Here is an 11,975-nt window from a genome sequence, read left to right as displayed (position 1 = left end):
TGGTGGGCCCCCTTGGCCAGGGAGATCCCAAAGGCGGCCAGGCTTCCCATAGTCGGCCAAGGGTATGGCAGGCTTCCAACAGCCGGCCAGCTCTCTCCCTCCAAGGAGGTGCTTCATTAAGGATACAAGAGAAGGTAAGGCACAGTGATGAGCCGCCTCGCAGCAGCACTGTAGCCATGCTTACCACGACAAAGCCATCGTCACCAGGGGAAAGGTAATAGTAACCAGCCCCCGACAAGACCCCCGGGCGGTGGGGCCGGCCTGTCAACCAAAGGGTCGGCAGCCGGTGGGCCTGCCGGTCGGCGGGCCCGACCAGTCGATGGAAAAGCCGGCGGGCGTAGATACAGACGGTCAGGGCCCATGCCCAGCCAGATTACCATTGTAACCCTGGGGGGTAGGCCTATATAAACCCCCAGGGTTCCCATGCAGGGGAGATCACTCTTTGGATAGATTTTAGACACCACAAGGAGAAGAGGAGCGGGCTGGCCTGGCCCTCCTTCATCCTTTCACCGAACAGCTCAAGGAGCATTCTGTAGCTACCCATCGAGCTAGTGACCATGCGGAGACCCCGCAGAGGAGCATTAGGGGTGTTATCTCCATGGAGAGCCCTGAAGTTGGGTAAGATTCGCCGGCGTGCATGTCTTCGCCTTATCCCGTTTCTAGGCACCGGCGATGTTTTATTGGCTCCCACAATGATAAGCCATCCATTGGCATATGTCGCACCAACCACCCGACATTTGGCGCCCACCGTGGGGCCAGGTGCACCGTCGTCCGGAGACCTGCTCTGGACGGGAACCCTCTTCCTTCCCAACGTGCATAGCCAGCCTGGCTCGCCCGATGGCGCTTGCCCCGACGCGCTGCAAGACGTTGCCGACGCCTGCGTGGCGAGCTGCCTCGCCGATCTTCTTGGTGAGGCTCGCATCTCTGACGAGCCCGCATCTGACGCGGGCACAGACTGCCCCGAGAGCCACCTCGTCAGCCTCCTCAATCAATTCCACGTCTCCGGTGAGCTTGCCGCGGACTTGGAGTCGGTTGGCTCCACCGACCCGATGCTTGTCGACTCCGACACGGCATCCCTTGACGCCTTCCCCACCAACATGGTGGTCATCAACGACCCTCTTCCTCGAGCCGACAGCAGCGGCAGTGCCATTACCGAGGTACTGGTTATCAGCCACGGCGCCCCCTCGAGTGAAAACGCCCATGACGCTCAGCAGGCGGCGCTGCACGACTTGTCCGTCCCCGTCCCAGTCGACGCGGACGCCAAGACATTGGAGGCGCGCCGCCTCGCCCTTGTTGCGGAGGGCCAGAGGCTCGCCACCATGAGACGCCTCACCAAGGCTCACCAGCGCGAGGTCGACCGAGCCGCCTTCGGTATGCCGCCTCCCGATGGGCCGAGCCGCGTCGGTATCATCAAGAAACACGGCGCGGCTATCGCCGACATGCTGGGAGCAGACCGCCCAGTCTATGCCACGCCTCTCGAGAACTTGCGCACCGCCCAGGCGGCCGCAGACGAGTTGAATGGGCTGGGGCCTGATGAGCTCCCTTACATGACCAGACGCATCCAGCAACTTATCGACGTGGCCATAGAGCGGCATGAAGCCGGCGTCCGCGTCGAGAGTCCTCCCCCACGCTGAGAGCACGGCAGGACGTCCCGAACACCGACCGCGGGCAACACCCGCGCGAGAAAAGAAAAGGAGCCGGACTCGAATCTCCATCGAGCGTGACGCCGAGGGCCGCCCTCAAGCCGTGGAGTGGCGGGGCAACCCTCCTCCTCCTCTGCCTCGTGGGGAGAGATACCCTACCCCGCCGCCTGTCACGCACCCGACTCTCAGCGGCCGGCTGGGTCGCCGCGAAGGAGACAGCGAGAATGATGCCCGCCACCGGATCGACCGCCTTGCGCGATCCTTGGCCCTGGAAGAAGAAGATGATGTCGGCCCGTCTTGCTTCGGCCCCCGCATCCGCGACGAGCCCTTCCCCAAAGGGTTCTCGCTCCCAAGAGACACGCCCAAGTACAACGGCTCCGTGAAGCCGGAAGATTGGTTGATCGACTAGTCCACCGCGGTTAGCATCGCAAACGGCAACAGGCGTGTTGCCGTAAAATATGTGCCCCTCATGCTCCAAGGAACGGCGCGCACCTGGCTTAACAGCCTCAAGCCTTACAGTGTCAACAGCTGGCTAGACTTCACTGAAGCCTTCATACGCAACTTCACCAGCACCTACAAGCGGGCTCCTAAGCCCTGACGCTCTCCTTGTGCATCCAAGGGCCCAATGAATCGACTCGTGACTACCTCACGCATTGGGCTGAGCTCCGCAATTCCTGCGAGGGAGTGCACGAGGTCCAAGCTATAGAGTACTTCACCGCCGGGTGCCGAGAAGGCACCCTCCTCAAGCACCGACTCCTCTACGACGAGCCGACTATGCTTGACGAGCTACTGGTCATAGCTGATAAATACGCCACGGCCGATTCCTCGATGAAGACCGAGCTCCGAGTAGACGCCTTCAGGAAGGTGCTCGCTATGAGTCCCAAGACACCGGCTGGAGAATCCAGCCGACGCCCGCACCAGAACAAACACAAGCGCAAGGCTCCCCTGCCACCTTCCACCAGTCGGCAGGTGGCCACAGTCAAAGATGAACAACCCGAAGGACGGCCCGCACCCAAGAAGCAGAAGGGCGGCAGGCCGGCTTGGCAGCCCGCTTTCTCCTACGAGCAAGCACTTGATGCCCCCTGCAAGTTTCACAGCGGCGCAAAGCTTTCAAACCACACGACCAGAAAATGCCATTGGCTCACTCGGATCTCCAAGGGTGAGGGATGGCGCCACCTCCGCCTGCTGGTCAGCCGCCTCCGGCTCCTCCGCAGCCAACCGCTCGACCAGCAGTCGGGGCAGTTCAAGACGAGTACCCCAATGAGCATGCCGCCTACGTCGTCTTCACCAGCCAGCCAGAAGATCGGCGTAGCCGGCGCCGACAACACCAAGAAGTCAACACCGTCGCCTCCAACAACCCATAATTCATGCACTGGTCAGAAAGGCCTATTAGCTGGAGCCGGACAGATCACCCAGAGGTGTTGCCGTCTCCCGGCTCCTACGCATTGGTTCTGGACGCCACCCTCGCTACAGAAAGGTGAGCCGCACGTTTCTCCCGTGTGCTGATAGATGGTGGGAGCAACATCAATATCCTATACCGCGACACCATGGAGAAGCTGAGCATCAAGACAAAGCAGCTCATGCCCAGTCGGACTGTGTTCCATGGCATCGTACCCGGTTTGTCCTGCTCCCCAATCGGCAAGATCAAGATAGATGTCCTCTTCGGGGACAAGGATCATTTCCGTCGAGAGGCGGTGTGGTTTGAAGTGGTGGATCTAGAGAGCCCTTACCACGCGTTGCTTGGCCGACCTGCCCTGGCCAAGTTCATGGTTGTACCCCATTATGCCTACCTCAAGATGAAGATACCAAGTTCCAAGGGCATCATCACCATAGCCGGAGACTACAAGAAATCCTCCGAGTGCGCGGCTGCCAGTAGCCGGCTGGCCGAGTCGCTTGTAATTGCTGAAGAGAAGAAGATACTGGACTGAGTCGTGGCCATGACCGGCAAGCAGCCGGCCCTGTCCCCCGACCCCAAGGAGTGTGGTGCCCAAGGTTCCTTTCAGCCGGCCAAAGAAACAAAGAGGGTACCTCTGGACCCAGATCACCCAGAAAGGATTGCCACCATCGGGGCAAATCTGGACAGAAAATAGGAAGGCGAGCTCGCCGATTTCCTCCGTGAGAATCGGGACATTTTCGCATGGTCCCCCAAGGACATGCCGGGTGTGCCGAAGGAATTCGCCGAGCACAAGCTACATGTCCGAGAAGGTGCGAAACCAGTCAAACAGCCTCTCCACCGACTATCGGAGGAGAAGAGAAGGATTGTAGGAGAAGAGATAGCCCGACTTCTGGCAGCTGGCTTCATTATGGAAGTTTTCTTCCCAGAGTGGCTCGCCAACCCGATCCTCATGCTGAAGAAAAATAACAAGTGACGCATGTGTATAGACTACACTAGCCTCAACAAGCCTTGCCCCAAAGATCCCTTTGCCTTGCCAAGGATTGATCAAGTAATAGACTCCACAGCCGGATGCGAGCTGTTGAGCTTCTTGGATGCTTACTCAGGATACCACCAGATAAAGCTGGATCCAGCTGACCGCCTAAAAACCGCCTTCATCACACCATTCGGAGCCATCTGCTACCTGACTATGACATTCGACTTGAGAAATGCCGGTGCCACTTTTCAGCGTTGCATGCAGAAATGCCTCCTCAAGCAGCTCGGCAGAAATTCTCACATCTATGTAGACGATATTGTGGTGAAGACAGAGAAGCGCGACACCTTGCTGGAAGACCTCAGAGAAACATTCAAAATTTGCGCCGATTCCAAATCAAGCTCAACCCCGAGAAATGCGTGTTCGGAGTACCAGCCGGCCAGCTCCTAGGCTTCCTGGTCTCTGAACGCGGCATCGAGTGCAACCCAATAAAGATCAAGGCCATAGAGAGAATGGAGATTCCCACCAAGCCGCGGGATGTCCAGAGGTTCACCGGATGCTTGGCTTCCCTGAACCGCTTCATCAGCCGGCTCGGAGAGAAGGCCCTCCCCATCTACCGACTCATGAAGAAGTCCACTCATTTCGAGTGGAACGACCAGGAGGACCAAGCCTTCCACGAGATAAAGAAGATGCTGACCACGCCGCCTGTCTTGGTGGCACCGGCTGAAAAGGAGCCCATGCTCCTTTACATTGCCGCTACTAGCCGGGTGGTCAGCACTGTCATCGTAGTCCAACGCCTAGAAGAAGGCCGGGCTCAGCCGGTTCAGAGGCCGGTGTATTATTTAAGCGAAGTCTTATCCACCTCAAAGCAGAACTACCCACACTACCAGAAGATGTGCTATGTTGTGTACTTCGCTGCCAAGAAGCTCAAGCCCTATTTTCAAGAGCACCACATACGGTCGTATGTACTGCCCCGCTTGCCGAGATCATAGGCAGCCGGGATGCATCTGGCCGAGTGGCCAAATGGGCCATTGAGTTGGCCCCCTACGTGGTCTTCTACCAGCCCCACACCGCCATTAAGTCCCAGGCACTGGCCGACTTCCTCGTCGATTGGGCCGAAACCCAATACCTACCACCGGCTCCCGACTCCACTCAGTGGTGGATGCACTTCGATGGGTCCAAGATGCACACCAGCTTGGGAGCCGGCGTCGTCCTCACCTCTCCCAAGGGCGACAAGCTCAAGTATACATTGCAAATTCATTTTGCCGCCTCCAACAATGTGGCCGAGTAAGAGGCGCTCATACACGGGCTCCGGCTAGCCAAAGAACTCGGCATCCGCCGGATCTTGTGCTATGGCGACTCGGATTTGGTGGTCCAACAGTCATCCGGTGACTGGGACGCCAAAGACGCAAACATGGCGAGCTATCGTTTCCTCGTCCAGCAAATCAGTGGATATTTTGAAGGATGTGAGTTCCTTCATGTACCGCGTGCCGACAACATGCAAGCGGATGCCCTGGCACGAGTAGGATCCACCCGGCAAGCCATACCAGCCGGCGTTTCTCTCTACCGCCTCCTCAAGCCGTCTATCAAGCCGTCTCCAGAATCTGATTCCATCTTCGTGCCGTCTGACCCCAACGCAGTCAGATCCGACCTGGGAAACCAAGCAGGTGGCGCGGGGACTCCAACAGGCGGCCCGGGGACTGCCACAGTCGCACCCGGCCCGGGGAATTCGGAACTCGGCCCGGGGACTACTGCAACCGGCCCGGGGACTACATCAACACAACAGGCGATGGCCGACTCTGACTCCAACTCTTCACTACCCAGCCCACCCGCCCCCTATCACAGTGGCAGTCCTGACAATAGAAGAAGTCACAGCTCCATCCTGGGCCCAACCCATCCTCAACTTCTTAGTAAACAGAGAGCTGCCAACCGACGAGATCTCGACAAGACAAGTTCAACGCCGAGCTGGAGCCTACGCAATCATCAACAGAGAGCTTGTTAGGCGCAGCGCCACTGGAGTCTTCTAGTGTTGCGTCAAACTAGAGAAGGGCATAGCAATCCTCAGGGACATCCACCAAGGCGAATGAGGCCACCACGTAGCCTCAAGATCACTCGTCGCCAAGGTTTTTCGCCACGGATTTTTCTGGCCGACTGCCTTGGAAGACGCCAAGGAACTAGTCAAACACTGCAAAGGGTGCCAAGTTTTCAGCTCCAAGCAACAACTGCCGGCTTCTGCACTCAAGACCATCCCCCTCACCTGGCCCTTTGCCGTCTGGGGGCTGGACATGGTGGGCCCGTTCAAGAGGCACGCGGCGGCATGACACATCTGCTTGTCGCTGTGGACAAATTTACCAAGTGGATTGAGGCAAAGTCGATCAAAAAGCTGAATGGGCCGACTGCCATCACATTCATCGTAGATATTATAACCCGGTATGGCCTACCGCATAGCATCATCACCGACAATGGCACAAATTTTGCAAAGGGAGCACTGGCACGTTTCTGCACAACACGCGGCATCCGGCTGGACCTAGCGTCCGTTGCCCACCCGCAGTCAAACGGCCAGGTCGAGCGAGCAAACGGCCTCATCCTCTCCGGCATCAAGCCCCGACTGGTCGTGCCACTAGAGCATTCGGCCGGCTGCTGGCTCGACGAGCTGCCGGCCATCCTCTGGAGTTTGTGCACTACCCCAGACAAATCAACCGGCTTCACCCCCTTTTTTCCTTGTATATGGTGCCGAGGCCGTCATCCCAACTGACATCGAGTTCGACTCGTCTCGGGTCACCATGTACACGGAGGCGGAAGCCAAGGAAGCACGAGAAGACGGCGTCGACCTGCTAGAAGAGGGCCGGCTGTTAGCTCTCAGTCGGTCCGCCATCTATCAGCAGGGTCTGCGCCGCTACCACAGCCGGAAGGTCAAGCCAAGATCTTTCCAAGAGGGCGACCTTGTGCTCCGGCTGATCCAGCGAATAGCCGGCCAGCACAAGCTCTCGGCCCCTTGGGAGGGCCCCTTCATCATCAGTAGAGCTTTAGGCAACGACTCCTATTGCCTAATCGACACGCAGAAGCTGAAGGCACGCAAGAGAGATGATTCCGGCAAGGAGTTAGACCGACCGTGGAACGCCAATCTCCTCTGAAGATTTTACAGTTAAAAAGCAGTACGTAGCACACTACCTTTTGTACTAAGTACGAGAAAAGGGGTGCCCCGAGGAGTACTCCGGGACTACCCTCTTTTATGTATGAAAGATGAGTATCACGCATACGATTATGTTGCTACACTTGCTTTCTTCGTCCGGCACCGAGTTCGACCAGTCGGCCCGGGGACTCGCCGCCTCAAGTTATATCTGAAGTTCCACCTGCAGCCAGACAAGTAGTGTGCCGGCACCCAAGCCCCCTCTTGCCAAAAGTCGCAGCTCGAAGAAACGACTGCCCGACTGGCAAGAGCCAAGGGTAGGAAAGGATGCCCATGCGAAAAAACGGCTAAGGACTAACGAAATTATATAACGCGAGCCGGCCTCCCACCCCGCCAGCCGACTACCAGAGCAGTTGGCCGGCCAGCTTCCCGCTCACCTTGCTGCAATCTGAGAAAGCCCAAGTACTTGCCTTCCCAAAATGACCAAGTCCTTCTCCAGCCACAGACTGCAGAGCAGCTGTCCGGCTGGGAAGGCGACGGCCAAGGGAAGGCGGCAAAGGAAAAAGCCAAAGGATAAAAAGCAAACATAAACGGAAGCCAAACACATGCATAATATTTACGCAAAAGACCTTCGAAAGGCCAGCATTCAACATAGTCTGAATACACCCCCAGTGGGTGGAACTTAAAGATTGTTCAAAGAAGTAACAAGCAGGAAAGCTAGGATGGCGGATCAAGCAAGGGGAGCAACAGGCGAGTGGGGCAGGTTGGCGGAGTCGGCGGTGCCGGCTGGAGGAGTGACCGGCTGATGAGTCTCGGCATCGTTGCTAGAAGCACGATCGGGCGGAGGCGGGCTGGTCGCTTCACCATCTGGGGCAGCGTCTTCGTCATCCTCTCCCTCTTCCTCTTCGCCCTCATCACTGGAGGCAATCTCCTCCGCTGAGTCCTCACCTTCGGCCGGGTTCAGCCCAAACCACTCCTCTGGCTGAGCGATGCCGGCGTCATCCACCTCAGGAGCAAATGTGCTGGTATCGGTATACTGGCGATCACCGAGGTGCGCTGGATGATAGCCGGCCGCACCGCCTCCAGTGCTTCGTCAGCCTCCTTCCGCCAGGTGCTCAGCTGGTCCAAGTTCAGCCCAGGATACCAAGCCCGGACGAACTCCAGAGCCCGCCCAGCGCCGGAGCGGGCCGCTGACGCCTTCCAAGCCTCGAAGCGGCCGATTGCGACCTCCAGCCAGTCAGCGGTCCGACTTGGGGTGCGCGGAATCACCTCGCCAGGCCAGAGGGCGGCCAACACTTGCGCTCCGGCACGCTGAAGACGGCGGAGCATGCGATGGGCCGGCTGCAGGCGGGCTTGAAGCCCCAGAAGCTGCTCCTCAAGTGACCGGCTGGCATTCGGGGCAATCTCGGCCCCCGCCTACCATCGCGTGTCGTGGTAGGCCTCGATGGCTTGGGTGGCGGCGGCTGAGTAGCTGGGGAAGTAATCTGCACAAAGAGGAAAGCAGCACACAAAATCAAAAAATGAATCAGATAGTAGAAGGCAGGCAAGGAAGCAAAGAAGAAGGCGGCCTACCGTCAATCAAGTCTTCCACCCGGCTGTAGCCTTGGCTCAGCGCCTGCCTCATCTCGGCCTAGTTTGCCGCCTCGGTCTCATACTCGGCTTTGAGGGCGGCCTCACTGTCCTGCGCCGCCTTCAGGGCCGCCCTGTGTCTCTCCTCCTGGTCGGCCAACCTCTTGGCCAGGCGGTCATGCTCTTGAGCCAGGGCGGTGCACTCGGCCTCCTTGGCACGAAGGGCGGTCTGGGCTCCGCTCAGCTGGCTCCTCAAGTCGGCATTGACCCCTGCAATATAAAGAAAGAAGTCGTCAGGAAAAGATCCGACCCGACTACTCGGTAGTCGGCCCGAATCTCGGGGACTACACCCAGAGGGTGCGCTGACGTGCCCCCACTTAAAAGAAAAACGAAGTGCTTACTCCGGCTCTCGGTCAGATCAGTGGCTTTCTGATTCAACTCCTGGGCCTGGGAGTTGACGGCGGCCGCACGGAGGTTGTGGTACTCCTGCAGAGAAGATAAGGGACGTGAGTAAGAACAAGATGGTAATCAAGCTTTCCAATAAGTTCCAAGCCGCCTGCTCAGCAGCTGGCTCGGAACTCGGGGACTACACCCAGTGGGTGCGCTGACGCGCCCCCACAGAAGAAATTAAAAGCAATCAAAGGAGCAGGAGGACTCACCTGAATAACCGACCGCATCATGAGAAACTCCTGAGTGTACTGCTTCAGCGCGGTGGCTTGGGCCTGAAGCCGGCTCCGGACGTCCTGCGCCGCCACATTCAGCACGGCTGTCCCGCCGCCCGGCGTCCACCCGGACGAGCTGTCGTTGGCCGCTTCTAAGTCCTGGGCAGATGAGCCGGCATCCACGGTCTTCTGCGTGTCCGGTGCTGAAGTCGCCTTCCCCGCGCGCCGGCGAAGTGGTGACGAGATCACAAGATTCCCTCCCACGGTCGGCTTGCCCCCAGCTGGCTGTGCTGGCGGCACTTCAGGCCGGCCTCCTCGGCCCGTTCCAGTCGGCGGCGATGGCGCCGTCTCCCTCTCCATCTCCAGTTAGCCGCGCCCGGCCTCCTCCAACGGGGGCACAGGGGTGTCAGGAGCCGCGTCGCGGAGGGGAATGATGAACTGCGGAGGCTGGTTCTACAGGGCCTCCGCCTTCCTCTCCGTGTCTGTGGCCTCCGCCTGGGCCTTGGCGGCTGCGACGGCTCACGCCTCCGCCGACTTCTACTCCGCCGCCCGAGCCGCCCTCCGCTCCTCCGCCTCCCGCTCCTCTCGCGCTTCCCCCATGTGCCGCTCCGTCGCCTCTAGGAGGTCGGCGCGGGGATCTACCCGGCGGGAGTTTGAAGACCCTACTACGGCTCCGACTATGGAGGCGGCCGGGACTCGCCCAAGGGAAAGAGGGGCCCTGTTTGATAAATTGAGAAAAAGGGTTTGGAAAAACATCAACCGAAGAAGAAGAAAAAAGAAAGGCATAAGAACAGCGACACTTACGCTGAGACAGCCTCCGGCTGCTTCACCACCTTGCGGAAGCGGGCTGCCTTCGCGGCCACCTGGTCGCCGCCGCGGTACTCTTGGGCTTCTTCGGCCGGCTGCCGAAGTGGGTCGACACGGCCCGGCGCTTCTGCGCGCCGCCCTAGGTAGTCGGCCCGGCAGATGGGCCCGCACCATGGTGATCGGGTGCCGGTCGGCGTCGCACGATGACTTCGGCCTCGTCATCATCTGGCCAGTCCTTGAAGCCAGCCCCGAGCCCGGACCCGCCTGCGTCGCCGCCTTCCCCCGTGATGTCGTCTTCCATGGCGGCCGCCTCCGGGTCTGGGCCGTCTACATCGTCCATCATACGGTCGGGGAGGAACTGGCGTTCCACCCCTGCGGCCCCGGCTGCTGGCGGAAGCATGGGGTTCTGCCAAAGATAGGCCGGCTGGTCAGGAGTCAGCCACCATGAACTCGGCAACGAGCAAAGAGAAAGAGGAAGAGAAACTTACCACCGGCGGAGGATTGGCGCGAGAGTACGGCACCTTGCCATACCGCCACTCCTCGGTGAGCTTGCAGTTGGAAATATAGTTCACCATGTAAGACACCTCGGCGGGAGGCATCTCCTTGGTGCTTAGCCGGCACGGGTCGAAGCGGCCGCTCATCTGGCAGATCATATGAGGTCGGCCCTGGAGCGGGAGCACCCGACGCTCCATGAAGGCGGCCACCAGGTCGGCCCCGGACAGACCCTCCGACTGGATCATCACCCGGAGCCGGGCAACAGAGGCGGACCCGCCCAGAGACAGCGACCTGGACCGGATGTTGGGGAACGTTGCAGAAAACAAAAATTTTCCTACTCGTTTCACCAAGATCCATCTAGGAGTTCATCTAGCAACGAGTGATTGGATGCATCTACATACCTTTTGTAGATCGCGAGCGGAAGCATTCAAAGAACGGGGTTGATGTAGTCGAACACGACGTGATCCAAATCACCGATGACCAAGCGCCGAACGGACGGCACCTCCGCGTTCAACACACGTACGGAACGGGTGACGTCTCCTCCTTTCTTGATCCAGCAAGGGGGAAGGAGAGGTTGATGAAGATCCAGCAGCACGACGGTGTGGTGGTGGATGCAGGGCGTCACAGTAGCAGGGCTTCGCCGTGTACTACGAGGGAGAGATGTAACAGGGGAGAGGGAAGCACCAAAGGCTGAGGTATGAAGTCCTCCCTCTCCTCAACTATATATAGGAGGGCCAAAGGGGGGGGGTGAGCCAGCCTAGGAGATCCAATCTCCTAGGGCCGGCGGCCAAGGGGAGGTTTCCCTCCCTCCCAAGGCACCTAGAGGTGCCTTCCACCATTGGGACTCTTCCCTTTTGTGGAAACCCAGGCGCATGGGCTTTTGGGGCTGGTGCCCTTGGCCCATGCAGGCCAAGGCGCACCCCCTACAGCCCATGTGCCCCCCCGGGACAGGTGGCCCCACCCGATGGGCCCCCGGGACCCTTCCGGTGGTCCTGGTACAATACCGATGACCCCGAAACTTGTCCCGATGGCCGAAACTGCACTTCCTATATATAATTCTTTACCTCCGGACCATTCTGGAACTCCTCGTGACGTCCGGGATCTCATCCGGGACTCCGAACAACATTCGGGTTACTGCATATACATATCTTCACAACCCTAGCGTCACCGAACCTTAAGTGTGTAGACCCTACGGGTTCGGGAGACATGCAGACATGACCGGGACGACTCTCCGGTCAATAACCAACAGCGGGATCTGGATACCCATGTTGGCTCCCACATGCTCCATGATGATCTCATCGGA

The 11,975-nt window shown here is 59.0% G+C and overlaps 1 pseudogene; it reads left to right on the top strand.

The window, feature by feature from the left end:
* The first annotated feature begins 557 nt into the window (after window positions 1-557).
* On the top strand, window positions 558-1,323 carry LOC147991338 (uncharacterized; annotated as a pseudogene).
* Window positions 1,324-11,975: the final 10,652 nt, after the last annotated feature.

The sequence above is a fragment of the Triticum urartu genome, chromosome 1A (genome assembly GCF_056163025.1).
Source record: "Triticum urartu cultivar PI428250 chromosome 1A, HENAU_Tu73, whole genome shotgun sequence".
NCBI classification, from domain to species: domain Eukaryota; kingdom Viridiplantae; phylum Streptophyta; class Magnoliopsida; order Poales; family Poaceae; genus Triticum; species Triticum urartu.
The sequence above is the reverse complement of the archived record's forward strand: the minus strand, read 5'-3'. Positions and strand labels throughout refer to the sequence as shown.